We start from the raw sequence: 14,954 nt of genomic DNA, 5'->3' as shown, positions 1-14,954 counted from the left end.
CTTTGTATGAGTGTGTGTGTGTGTTGGGTGGGGAGGTTGTGGTGATAATATTCTATTAACATTCATGCTGTGATTCATAGGTTCATAGGTTCATAGATTAGTACTAAGCTAACTGCCCTTGCGAGCCATTTTAAGCCTAGCCAGTTATCCCTTGTGAGACTCGAACCTTGCACCTTGTGTTTGTACGGCAGATACCTTAACCATTAGGCCACCCTCCCAACCAATCATTTATAATATTTTTTCATTTTATATTAATTTAAAATTGATAGTTGCGCAGACAGTTTTGTTTGTTCTTATTTACTAATCATGACTTTAGGGCATTTGGGTGTCTGTGGCTTAGACCTTTCCATTTGCTTCTCTTAGCAGGAGCTTTATTTCCACACACAGCATATATTCTGGTTTACCTGCCTGATGAAAGCTGCCCTCCCCTGAAATCTGGCTCTGCATTTTCTTAGCATAGTTTTTGAGAAGTCCACAAGCATCTGTTTGGAAATGCTGATGATGATTCATTGAAATCACTAGCTTTGTGCTCAGTAATTTTTGTGCTTTACTCTGCACGGAAGTTTTCTATAAGCAGGATTACAATTAATCATGACCTTTTGCAGGATAGCTCATAATTTGTGGGATCCAGAGGAACTTTTGATTTTATCATCAGAATTAAGCATCGCTCTTGTGTGACTAATTTCCTTGCAAAAATCCTCTACTGCATAGCCAGTTTAAACTAAATATTTTCAGAGCAAAGTGTCTGTACCTCCCCACCTCCTCTACTTACCTGCTGACTCACTGCGTGCTTCTTATCGTTTCCCTCTTGACCTACTTATTGTTTTTTCTGGTGACTGGAGTTTCCTGGCTCAGAAAACCCTTGTACTTTCCTATCAGCCCCACTCTGCATATACTACATTTCCATGCATCCCACTCTCTCTCACCCATAATCCTCTGGGGCATTTAAAACTCTGTGTTTCTGCACAATCTTTTCCTGTTTCTACTAGTCTATTGGCTTCATCTAAGTGGTGTGCAGGTCCCTAATTTACTGATTTTAACAGCTTTTCGCTTGTACTCTGCATGTAAACTGGATGTACTTCACTTGGAAGGGCTTTGTATGCTGCTGTAACTTATTTTTGGGACTTTGGTAAGCATCTTAACAAATATTTTCTAAGTCATGGCTTGGCTGGGTTATTGTTGTCTCTTGCCACACAAGTGAAAGGCTGTACATAAATTGAAATAAGTTATTTTACCTGCCTTTGGACATATTTCTACTCAAGTAACAATTGCTATGTTGTAGACTGTTACCATATGTCTGTATTCTGTATCTCGTATCTAGTTATTGCATTATTGGGCATTTACCTTACACAACGACTGCTTTATGGCATGACCTCTGTCATACACTTTAGCAGCCTTGTGGATGTGAAGTAGAGCTAATTTTTTTAAATTTAATTTTACATTCAGTCGCCATGAGACTGCCAATTGTTAATACTATTTAAACTGGCTTGTACAATTTCCAGAGTTATTATTCTAGCTGCAGTGAATGTATAAGTATTTAACTTCTGTTTAGCTATTTTGTCATATCTCAGTTACTTGGATTATTTCAACTACAAAATGGCACAAATTTATTACTTGAACTACAGCAGACATTTTTATTGTCATAGTAGTTTTATACTAATACATCATGGTTAATAGTTTTCCATTATGTGAAAGTAAGTCCTTGAACTTTTGTCTCACATTTTTACTGCTCTGAACTGTAAAGTTGATAACATATGTATGCATTTTATTTTTTTTTTCATATTTTTATCTCAACTAATTCCTGTCTAGCTGTTATCAGTAGTTGCTTATAATATCTCTGTTGTTTTTGTTTTTCTCTAGCTTTTAAACTTAATACACACTCTCCCCTCCTTTTTCCTTAGGTTTTAAGAGCAAAGTGTCTTCCTTCAAGACTGCTGCTTGTTTCTTTACAGATACTGCTCCACTCCTGGAATAACGCCTGTGCTCTACTGCATAGCCAGCTTAAACTAATGTTTAAAGAGCAAAGTGTCTTCCCTTCTAGACTGCTTCTACCTTCCATACAGATACTGTTTCAACTCCTGGAATAATGCCTGTGCTCTACTGCAGAGCCATTTTGAACTAAACTTATGTTCTAAGCTCATACCACAAACTAGCCTTACTTTGTCCAGTGTGCAGGATACCTGCATACCATTGAGACCCCCCCCCCCCAACACTCACTTGTTTAAATACCTTGACTCTTTGTCTCTCTTTGCCATCAATAGGTTAGTCACTATTCTAGTGCCAACTCTCTTAGTTAGCTATACTCTCGTTTTTCTGTTTATGGTTTTCATTTTTAACTGTTTTTATCTTACTGCGAATGCTTGTGTATACCTCACTATAACATCTCTTCCCTGTCTATCTACACCTCCCCACCTCTTCTACTTAACTGCTGACTCTCACTGTGTGCTCCTTACTGTTTCCCTCCTGGCCTGCAGATTGTTTTTTTTTTTTTTTGTGGTGACTGCAGTTTCCTGCCCAACCCACTCCATTCACCCTCGCTATGCTCAGGCTCACTTCGCTCCCCTATCTACCCACCCACCACCCATATCATGTCCTTTATACTTTCAATTGCACAATCTCCTGCTCTGCTTTTCACCCCTTCATGTTTTATGCTACACCCCACTCCTGCATACCTCTCCTTCTGCAGACCCTTGACACCAACCACTCCTTTCTCCTTTCTGTGTACTGACTCGCTCTACTGTTACCTATCCCTAACTTTCCTACAACCGTTCTTCTAGGCCTAACCTCCCTCTTAACTATTGACCCCCCTTACTGACTTGTCTTTCAATCCAAGTCTTTCTTCTATTGCCTTCCCTTCTCCTCCTGTACACTCTTGCCTTATATAACTCTCACCTAACTCCAATTTACTTTCATCCTGCAAAAACTAATGCCAATGTCTTCAAACATCCCCTGCAGTGTTTCCCTATCTGCTCATCTATCTTTCCTCCCCAGAATCAAAATAACCCCTTCCCCTACCACCTCTTTATAAAATAAAATAAAGCACCCTACAGTACAAACAAAATTTCATCCCTAACGCCGTACTACTATCAGATGACATTCACCCAAACCCTGGCTCAAACCCACCTCCCCAGTCAATAAAGCTAACTCCCCTAACCAAGCCTACACTACTCAAAAGCAAGTATCTTTTTACTCCATGAATCTTAGAAGCATCCTAAACAAAATTAGTAAATTCCATGCCTGGGTGGCTAACCACACCCCTGATATAGTCACCCTGACTGAAACCTGGCTGAAGCCTCAAAACCGTGGCATTGATATCCCCCCCCCAGATATAATATTCTTAGACTAGATAGACAAAAGAAAATATGGGATGGAATGGCCATTGTATATTCAAACCATCCTACTCCTTTAAGTCTAAACCAGCCTGTTCAGCTTGTTTGATTTCTTTGAGTCAGTCACCAGAGCTGTGGATGAAGGCGAGTTGATTCATACAGCCTACCTTCATCTGGCCAAGGCCTTTGATACCAATCCCCACTCTGGAATCATAGAAAAAAATAAGCTAGGCATCAACCCCTATATCACTAGGTGGGTTGCAAACTGGCTCACAGATAGAACCCACAGTGTGAAAGTAGCTGGCTCCAAGTCAGACTGTCTACAAGCCATGAGTAGAGTCCAACTGAGATCAGTCCTGGGGCCTCTCCTATTTGGTATCTACTTCTTAGAAGTCCAGTCCAACACAAAGGGACTCTGGCTGACAAAGTCTGCAGACAATTGCAAGTTGAGAGCCATTATTAACTCCTCAAGTGATGTTGACATCCTACAGAAAGGCCTCACCGAGACCAATGACTGGTGACAGAACCATGGCCTTAAGATCACTGCCACAAAATGTGTCATCCCCTTTAGGAAAAACTCATTTCCCATGAACTACCACATCGGTGGTAGTCCACTGAACACTGAAGGCATTATAAGAGATCTGGGAACACAGATTGACAGCAACTTCTCTTTTGACCACCACACTGCCACTGTGGTCAGAAAGTCCTTCTATGTGGCACATCTCATTACTAAGGGTTTTGCATCCAGGAAGAAAGAGGTCCTTGTCTCCCTCTACTCTTCCCTCATTAGGCCAGTCATTGAGTACAATGCCCCATTTGGCATGTACTTCACTAGACACCTGCAATAACTGGAGAGGCCACAAAAGTACCTCACAAAGAGGATCCTAAGCCTTAAACACTTGTCCTATATGAACAGACTCAAAAAACGCAACTATTCTCTGTCTCATATTGCCTACTTAGAGGCGATCTCTGCTTGACTTACAAAGCCATGTCTGATCCAGCTCTGTTAGAAATGCTACATCTAAAGAAATCCCAATCCCTCTGAACCACATGTTCCAGAGACCTCAACCTCATTACCACAATTTAACAGAACATGCTGGAGGGACAGGCTCATAACCCAGAGACTGCCTATGCTATGGAATCGACTTCCCATACATGTCAAACAGAGCACCTCACTGGTCGTCTTCAAGAGAAATCTTGATGACTGGATAGGAAATAAAAAAATTCACCCCGGGGATCACTCCAGTGGCTCTGCTCGACAGAGGCACTGGAAACTAAGGTCGGGTGGCGTGATGCCAGGGTAATCCTATGGGCTAGGCTTGTAAAGGCTCCAGGGCCATTAGTCTAGTACACACCTATGAACCCTCTTCCTCCTCCTCACCTGCTGAACTCCTGATAGCTAATTTTAAACTTAACAATTACACCACTATCACAGTCATAGCCATCTACTTTCCCCCGGAGATAACATTAACCTTCGAGAAAACATTCTCTCTCACCTTTCTCTAAACATCCACAATGAAACTATTCTTCTTGGGATGTAAATATTAACAGGCTAAATTTTCAGTCTCCAAACACTACTTCACGCATCAACTTACATGGGCTTTGAACAACTTATTTCAACCTCCACCCATATAAACAGATCACATACCCCCAGCTCTGCCATCAGTTGGATTTTAGTCACAGATCCCCACAAATACCATAACCCTGAGACCCTACCCGACTCCCCAAGTTACCACTCCCTTGTGAAAGTTCTTAGATACACTCCTTATTTCACTAAGCTTCACAGATGCATAATCTGTCGCAAACTATCCACCTTCTGCCCAGAGAGTTTTAATGCCCTCCTCTCCAAGATAAACTAGACACATCTAACCTGTCTTCCCCCTTCTTGAAGCTGTCCACTCTTTCAACTCTACTTTCCTTAACATTCTTAACTCTCTTGGACCACCCCACATTGTTTGCATCAAATCTAATATATCCCCTTGGCTTACCAATGCCACCCACACCCTAATGAAAACTAGAGACAGGGCATGGAAAAGGTGGGTAAAAACTAAACTCCCTTCCCATTTGCAAAAATATAAAGAACTGAGAAATCAGGCAAAAAAATGCATCCACAAAGACAAACTATACTTTAACCCCAACTGCCCAACAGATCCCAAGACATTTTGGAACTCTATAAACCAAATCCTGCACCCTGGTAACCCTTCATCTCCCAACCCCTGCCGAAACAACTCGCCAGAAGAAACCGCTACCTCATTCAATTCCTATTTCATTGAATCCATATCTAAGCTGATACATTCCTTCCCTTCTACTACCAACTCAACTAATGTTTCCAAATTCTGTCCTTCTCTCAAGTCCTCTTCCACTTTCTCTTACAACTGTACCCACTAACTATATAAAATCCTTGCTGTCTAAACTTAAACCCTGTTCTGCTTCCGCTGACAACCTGCCTCCCTATTTCTTACAAATTGCTGCATCCCTTGCCCTCCCTGTAGCAATCCTGATAAATCGCTCCATCTCAGAATCTAAGGTGCCATCTGCCTGGAAGGAATTCTACACCATACCCATTTACAAAGGAGCTAACTCCACTGATATTACAAACTTTGGACCCATTGCGATCTTTTCACCTATATCAAAAATACTGGAAAAATGCATACACAAGCAAATCATGAAATACTTTCTACAGGAAAACTTCCTCACTCCTACACAGCATGACGTTCGCCCTAAACATAGCACTACAACTGCCACAGCATGACGTTCGCCCTAAACGTAGCACTACAACTTCCCTTATATACTTCATTAATGCTGTTCCTCTAGCCAGAGACAATAATTTGGTGGTCTGCATATTCCTCGACCTTTCAAAAGCCTGTGATACGGTGTCTCACCCTCTTCTGCTGAACAAACTGGCTAACCTCAACTTTTCTGTCTTTACTACTACCTGGTTTTCCAGCTGTCTTACTGACTGTCCACATTCAGTGAAATGGCTCTTGGCTCTCTCCTCTTCCTGTCGAAATGGGAGTCCCCCAAGGCTCTATCCTTGGCCCATTACTATTCAGTATATTCACTAATCTACTCTACACCTCTTGTCCACAATCATCCCTTGTACAGTACGCAGATGACCCCATCATCACCATCGCAGATACTCCCTCTGACCTTATCTCTGCAACTCAAGCATCTTTTAACTAAATCAAATCCTAGCTCTGTGACAACCAGCTAATTCTTAACCCTAAAAAGACAAAACTCTTACTATTTCTCCCAAAGAACTTCACCCACCTTAAATCTACATTTTCTGTACTGTCCCTCAGTAATACCCCCATTAATGTTGAATGTAGTACAAAACTACTAGGAGTAACAATAGATGACCAGCTCAAGTTTTATCTACATGTAAACAACTGCATCAAAAAGATGCACCAAAACTTGTCCGCCTTTATCGAAACAAAGTTTCTAACTAACAAAGCAAAAATAACCCTCTCTCATGCATACCTCCTACCTAGCCTTCTATATAGCAGCCATATTCTTTCCAATCTTAACTCCACACTACTAACTAAACTAGAGTCTACCTATAACAAGGTTGCCAGATTCACAGCTCACCAAACTTATAATTCACATCATTGTCTTTCACTAAGATACCTAAACTGTCTGGAATTACCTCACCAGCTTCTACTCTCTCAACTGCAGATAATTCACTCTATACTGAAATCCTTCCGCCCTAGCCTATCTCCCCTCATCTCGCAATATTCCCCCACTAGGTCCCTACGTAGTTCTGACGTTAACCTACTACAAATATACAAACCTAAGACTAAAATTGGCTGCAACCTCTACAGCTACAATCCTACCATATCATAGAAGAAATTACCACTAGAAATCAAGTCTGTCAAATATCCAAATCAATTCAAAACGGCCACTAGATAGTACCTTTGAACTCTCACTGGTCCTGCCTTTGCACTCCTCCCTGATGTAGCCCATTAATTCTTATGTAATCACCAAAACTTCAAACCTTTTTAGTTCGTAAACCTCTTTAAAGTATCGTTCTTCTCCATCTCTTATCTCCATTTATAATGTCGCACATCTCATGAAATAACTGCATACTTATTTATTTTATTTATTTAACATTTGTTGACTGAGAAAGTCCGACTAGGTTCCACAGAGCCTGTTTTCAGTGAAGGCCCGGGGAGAAATGCTCCAGATGCATGTCTTTGGAACACTATGAACCATCTTCACTTGTTTATTGAAAATGTTTGTATTGAATAACTTCTCTTATGTATACTTATGTTTTTTTTTTTCTCCATTATTATTTTTCTGATAAAATTTATTTCATTGTATGTATACATTGTAACCCGCTGACACTGCCAACACTAAAATTTGTAAAACTGTGGAGCTTTTCTCCCCAGGCCTCCACTGAAAAAGGGCTACTTAGCTCAGTTGGACTAAGCGGGTCAACAAATGTAAAATAATAAATTATGAATTGTCATCCCATTCTTTTCTAACCTCCTTTGATTGATATTGTGTAATATTTTATAAGCTGTACTAATTTTCCTCTTTTGTAATAGCTTTTGCCCTAGAAACAACTAGAACCTTTACCAGAGATGTTTTTTTCATTTGGCACGCCCCTATCTCATTGCCTCTACCCTGATGTTTGCTATATGGGTTATATCCTGCCATAGATATAACAGCTGGCTAGCATGCAAAGTTTAAGGGAACTTCTATGTACCTATTCTGTTTATCAACTTGAGTAGAGCTGAAGGAAAAAAAGTGGTTTGGGTGCCCAGCCCTTCAGAGCTTTCCTGCTGCCAAAGGTTGCTCCTCTTGGTAGGTTCTCAAGGATCATGCTGGGCAGGTAAGTTCCCTTCTGGAGGGAAAAAAACTTTCCACAATCTATTTTTCTGACAAAGTTTACTTTTTCTGTGAAATCATTTTAAGCTTGGAAAAAGTGTTTTGGACTGTTGTGTGAATTTTAGCCACATTTTTCTTAGGAGTGTTGTTTTTTCTTCAAAAGTAAAAAGTTTGTTTTTCCATTTTGAAAGTTGTGTTTAACTGCTTTGGGGGGGGGGGGGTTCACTTTGGTCTTCAACTTTTTAAATACTTATCTGTTTCACTGATTATTGCTGTCAGGCTTTCCTGGGAATAAGTCATCTTTTTCAGCTTCACCGTGGAACAACCTACCAGTTCTTTGGCTCATCCTTCTTCCAGCCACAAAAAGAAAGATTTCTAAGAAGGCTACTAAATTGCCTTAGCCATGGACTCTGCTGTGGCCACTTTTTCCAGATCATTCATCTTTTTCCTTGGTTCCCGGAAGCTACCCTGGAGGCCATGCCCGGCAAGGGAGAAACAGTCTTGTTGGTCTTGCATGAAGGAGCAGGGAATTTCTCTCTGCTTAGCTAGTCTGGAATGCTTGTCCTTGAGGAAGTTTTGCCTGTCAAAATTAGGTCTGCTGTTTTGCAAAATTATGTAAAAATGAAGGAAAATGTTCAACATGTATCTGCCCTCTCCAGTCTCAGTTACTTCGGTCAGGAGTGATTTGTTTGGGCTTTGCTCAGACTCTTGACCCTACCAGTTCTAGTGTTTCTGGCAGGAGAAAAAAGGAATTTTCTATTATCTGAGGATTTTCAGGACATTGAACAGGAAAATGATTGTGAGGTGACAATTACTGTTCTGTCTCCTCTGGTTTCATCAAGTCGATTCTTTGGATGGTCTCTTAGAAAAATTGTCCTTTTCTGAAAGCATGTCCAGAATTAATCCATTGTTTCAGCAGGGAGATACTGATCTTCCACAGTCTTTAAAGAAGCATGATTTATTAGAAGTAAGAATTTCCTGACCTCACTCCAGTTCCCCTTTCTTCCATCATTGGAGAGTTTCTTTATTACAGCCTGAAACTTGCATTTCAGACAGCCTACTGCCCCTAAGAAAACAGATTGTATAAAGTTCCTCAGTCTTTTAAGCTTTTATTTTCTAATTCCATATCTGGCCCAACAGTGGTTTTCTTAAAAAAATACTGCAGTTGCTAAACATCTGGTATGTTCTTGTTCTTTCCCCTCAGACACCAATGGGAAAGCCTTTGAAAGATTTGGGAAAGGTATAATCTGCTACTGCACTTAATTTTGTCATTCTTAACTGTCAGACGCACAAAATTTATGCTTGCTTATTTTAAGGGATATGAGGAGCATTATGGCTTTTTTTCCCTCATCAAAGGAAAAATCATCTCTGTGTAGTCTTTTTGCTTTAGTGTCTCAAGTGAGTAAACACTATTTCAATTTTATTTTATTTAACATTTGTTGACTGGGAAAGTCTGACTGAAAGAATGTATTTTCAGCTGAGGCCCGGGGAGAAACGTACCAGATGTGTGTCTTTGGAATGTAGGAAGAAACCAGAGTACCTGGATGAAACCCACAAGAACACAGGGAGGACATGCAGACTCCACATAGAAGGCACCCCTGCCGAGAATCAAACTGGAGAACTTCTTGCTGTGAGGTGACAATGTTAACTGCTGCACCACTGCGCCACCCATACACTTATGATTCAGCTGATGCCAATTCCAGAGCTGTTGCTACTGGAATTGTTATGAGAAGGCTTGCTTGGTCATTTACTGAATACTTTCCTGAAGATGTAACAGCTGAGAATTTAATTCTCCCTTAGGCAGAGTGCATGTGTTTGGGCCATCTACTGCAGGTATCCTTAAAATGTGTGAGGCGAGGGGGAAGCTGTTCAACCTTACTTCTCCAAATCTGTCAGTTTTACTGCTACATCTGCAGCATTTTACAAAAAACAAAATAAGCAGACATTGCAAGCTGCTCGTAAGCAGACTTTTAAAAAGCAATGGCAACGGGGCTCCAAAAAGGAAGAAGCCAACCAGAAGCAACAGTCTAACAGATTTGAATGACTGCCTTCAAAATCCTGCCCTCAGTTTCTATGTTTTGCAACAGATAGTCTCAGACGAATAATTTGTGAGAGTGTCTCAGTGATATAAATAGCAATGAGAATCTTTCCCTCCTTTTCAAGGGATTCATCCTCCTCTGCCAAATTAAACTTCTTTCCTTACTTTTATCATCTGCTAACTTTGGGTAATAGCTATCCCTTCTTCTCAGAAAGGTGAAGACTTCCTCAAGAACGTTTCTGTTGCCAAAGAAAGAAACTTCTTGGAAACCAGTCCTAGATCTTTCCTTTCTAAAGCAGTTTGTGAGAGTTCCAAAGATCAAAATGTTATCCTGTCATACCTCTCAATTTCTATTTAAATGTTTTGGTGACCTTATAGTACCAGATTTTAAATGTTTCTTAATGTTTTCTGAGCCTTGATCACACTTTCAGGTTTCTGTGTTACCCTTTGGGTTATCCAGTGCCCCAAGGGTATTCACAAAGTGTTTACCTCTAGTGATACCCTGCTGCAGACGGCAAAGTATGCATGTTTCTTTATTCAAATAACTTGCCTTTCTTTGCAGACTCTCTTTTTAAAGTGTAGAGAATCTCACTTGAGTAAGAGATGATCTACACAGACTGGATTTCAGGAGATCATAAAAAAAATCTTGCTTGATTTCAGGAGTGCGTCTTCTGGATACTTACAAAGAGATTTTCTTCCATAAAACATGGATCTATCTCTATATCTATTGCTGAGTTTTTTCTACTCAAGAAAAGATTTCATCAGAGAAATTTCTCAGGGTACTAGGTTTTATGGCATCCAGTAATGCTTGTGATTCCACATGGTAAAAATTCAGTGGTTCCTAAAATCAGTATGGTCCCAGCATCGGCTTCCCTTGACATTCAGATTCCTATTTTGGGATTTGAGAAGGGAACGTTCCTGTCCAGATCTCCTATTTTCCTTTCCCATTTCATTCCAGTTTATAACTATGGATGTCTCAGTGTTTGGGGAGCAGTGTCTACAGGAGTAAAAGTGCAGGTAGTGTCTTTGTAATAAAAAAAAAAAATCTCAGTTACCTATGGGTCCCTGGACTGTTACAAGTGGTTATAAACAGTATCACAGTAATGCTGTACATAAAGAAGTGAGGGAACCAGATCTTACCATCTCTGCACTCTAGCCATCGTAACCTGGGATATAACATTCCCATCACAGCCAAACTTTGTGGCAGAGAAGCTGAGTAGGACCTGGATAGACTGTCACAAAGGAAGCTGAATCAGGAGGCCATTCAAGAATTAATCCTGCTGTGGGGGACACCTCACTTAGCTCTGTTGGCAAAATTCTTTTCCAGGTGCTGTTTTAACTTTTTGAGCATGCAAGGTGTCCTTAAACTTTGGAAGTTGGCTAACTGATGTCCTTCCATTTCACTGTTGCACTATTCATAAAATTAGGGTGGCCTGATGTGTGGCCAGTATACCAAAGCCTGTAGGTTGCTTTAAGGTATGTCATTCATCACGTATATGCTCCTTGTGTGTAGCATAGGGCATAAAGATAACATCCGGATGTACCATCTTCAGAACTTCTTTGCCACCAGTCCAAATGCCATCACTTGATCATCTGTCTGAATGCCTCTTCTGTTCACAGGTTCACCAAGCCATTACAGATAAGTCCCTGTTGGGATTCTTTACTTTTTTTTTTTATTGTTACTTGTGGGGTTTCATGTCATCCAAAAACGGTAAATGCTAGTGTGGGAGATGGCTTCCTCATAAAGACAGCCATGACCAATGTCTTTTTTTGTTAGGTGCCTCTCGTGACCATAAATCCTGTTCCATTTGTCAGGCTTTTGTAACTAAAACCCTTCTTAGTAGACTGTCTTCTTTGCTACTTTATCTTAACGTAATTCTCCTGCTCCTAAGGATCCACAGGGTGAATGACAGGCCTTCACTCAGGGTTTGTTTAGTACTTTGATGGCATTGAAACCTCCTCAGGGAGTTTCTATTTCACCCCCCCCCCCCGGTCCTCTACTCCCATAAAAACATCTAGGAACAGGATTCCTCTGAGGAGGAGCTGGATTCGGATGAATAATCCTTTGCTTACTCTTCTCAGATTCCTTCTCCTTTGGACTGTGGATCAGAGGAAGAGGAATGTACCAGTCCTTATACTCCCTTTGAAGAGAATTCTTTTGGGGATACAATCTCTAGGATGATGGAGTTCTTTAAATAGCATTGTGCTCCAGTCTCTGAGGTACAGAAAAGATCATATTAGTTGCTGCATATGGATTCTCCTAATCCTTCTGATGTTCCACCTGATGATCTTCATGTTTCACTCTTGCAGTCATCACCTGTGGGTTATCCCTGCTGTGGTAACCCTCGGCTGGCCCGAATACCACAGTCAATGTTTTTGTGCGCCGGCTGCTGTCACCTGTAGTCTGATGTCAGGTCATCAGTACTATAAAGCAAGGCCACCGACATCATTACATCAGTCTTTCTTGCCGTGGAGCCTGTAGCAGAAGCAGTTTGCACGAGTGCCAGTCGCTACCAGAAGTCAACCTTCAGCAGAAAACATCTAAAGCGAAGTACCCCGTTGGGAACCCTTTTTTCTTGCTCTAATCGATGTCTAAAAAAGTTAGCAGTTGCCTCACCTGTGGAAAGCAGATCACACACCGAGACTTTCATTCCTACTGTATCACTTGTTTAGGCCCAGACCACGACGTCCCTCATTGCCGGTTCTTTGCCCTCTTTAATGTGAGAACCATTCACTGTAGAGCTCTTTTTGTAGACAGTTATTTTCATATTCCATCTTTGAATTCTGATATGGCGACAGTCAGCCAACAATCCGCCTATATTCCGAAAAAACCTAAAGATAGAGACAGGTCACACAAGGCTAAGCCTTCCCACGACACTACCAGTAAGCAAGTCGTCAGTTCTCCGAAATTCAGCGAGGCACTTTCGTAACCCCGGATGCCCGACTTGCTTTCTACGCAGGCCTCTGCCGAGACCCCTTCTGAGTCCGGTATGCCACAGAAATCCTCTTAGTCTTCCGAGCCTTTGGCTGTCTCTGCCTTGGTTGGGTCCGGAGCCGCGGAGCAGGCACTGGCTTCTGAGGAGACCGTTCACACTACCGATTCTAGACAAAAAAAAAGTCTTCTCGTCCGACTACCATTTCTCAGAGACCAACGGATTCTCTCAGGCCTTGAAGCTAGGTCACTCCTAGGAAATCTGCTTCTAGCCATCATCTTGCTACTGCTCCCCCACCCAAAACTCAAATGCTTAAAATAGTGGATGATCTCATCTCCCTTATCAGAGGTACTCAAGCCCCCACCCAAAAAAGGAAAAGGCTTCCTTCTCCATAAATTATGACAGACCAAGAGTCTGAGGAATCTGATTATTCTGCCTTTGAAGAGAAACAACAGCCCTTAACTGTTTTTGAGGATTCAGATGCAGAGGACTCCATCCCCTCTGCCTCCCCTCCAGAGGACTTTTCCTTCGTGGAAATCCTCCGCTCTCTCAGGGGCATTTTTAATGTGAATCTCAGGACTTCCCACAGTCATAGAAATGACTTAGAGAGTTTCTGGACCTGCCCAGCACAGACCCCTGGCCATCCCTCCTATTCTAGAAGTGGGTGGATAATGTTTTCATTGAATCCAGCTTAGCCCGTCATGCCCTGCCTCCTGCTCCAGCTAAACCCAACAGGTATTGCTGAGTATTGGATTCTCACAAATACATGTACAGGAACCCTGCTGCAGACCCTGAGGTCATTACACAGGGACCAAAAGGAGCTAAGACTAGTTCTGTCAAGAATACCCTTCTTTCTGACAAAGACTCCAGAGCTCTGGACAAATGGAGTAAAAAAGTATGCACCTCTGCAACCTTAGCTATCCGAGCACTCAACTGTCAGTTCCGTATGCTAAAATAACAACACACCTTGGAACAAATAAAGCAGAAGATTGCTACCTCTCCTGATGGTGCCAACTCTAAAGAGCTGACAGAATTACTTCACTCTGCTGGTCAAGTGGCCAAGCACTCATTACAATGTGGATATGATGCCCTAGAATCCTCTATCAGGGCAGCAGTGACAGGATCTGTTAGAAGACATGCATGGCTAAAGGAACCACCTCTCCCTGATCATGTCAAGTCTAAACTTATTGATGCACCCCTAGATAAGAAATGCCTGTTTGGAGAAAAAGCAGAAGAGGTGTTTAAAAATGTACTTTATTTATTTTATTTTACATTTGTTTACCGGGAAAGTCTGACTGGAACGAGGTCCATTTACAGTGGAGGCCCGGGGAGAAAAGCTCCACATCAAACAATATGTACAGTGGTAATTATACAATTTATTTATTTATTTATTTTACATTTGTTGACCGGGCTAGTCTAGCTGGATACATGTCCATTTTCAGTAGAGGCCCGGGGAGAAAAGCTCCACAGATAAGACAATACAGGATACATTTACAAATGGTATGGATTGGCATAAAATACATATCACAGTAAAAGACATTGGTATAACATATTTATAAAGTAACAATCAGAATATTATACAGATAATACTAGGTCGGCGACAAATTGAAGTCGCAGGGGAGGGTTGCGATCTCTGGTATAGGGTAAATACTGCAGCGGCTAGTCTGGTTTAGGACATGGGCATGACCAGTGAGACTTAAGAAATATTTTGAGGTGATTTTTGAATTGATTAATCAAGGTCATTAGTCTGAGGCTATTGGGTAGAGAGTTCCATAGCTTTCCAATGGAATTGGCATAGAGAGCACCACCTCCAGAGTTATTAGA

The 14,954-nt window shown here is 41.4% G+C and overlaps 1 protein-coding gene across 1 annotated transcript in view; it reads left to right on the top strand.

The window, feature by feature from the left end:
* Positions 1-991: 991 nt before the first annotated feature.
* Positions 992-14,954, top strand: part of TRIT1 (tRNA isopentenyltransferase 1) — a 1,178,366-nt gene continuing 1,164,403 nt past the window's right edge. The window contains exon 1 of the mRNA XM_044084772.1: positions 992-1,129. The gene's annotated coding sequence lies outside the window, so the exon portion shown is untranslated. The remainder of the gene's footprint in view (positions 1,130-14,954) is intronic.

Source organism: Protopterus annectens, chromosome 1.part1 (genome assembly GCF_019279795.1).
Source record: "Protopterus annectens isolate FY-2018-M chromosome 1.part1, PAN1.0, whole genome shotgun sequence".
Classification (NCBI taxonomy): domain Eukaryota; kingdom Metazoa; phylum Chordata; order Ceratodontiformes; family Protopteridae; genus Protopterus; species Protopterus annectens.
The sequence above is the reverse complement of the archived record's forward strand: the minus strand, read 5'-3'. Positions and strand labels throughout refer to the sequence as shown.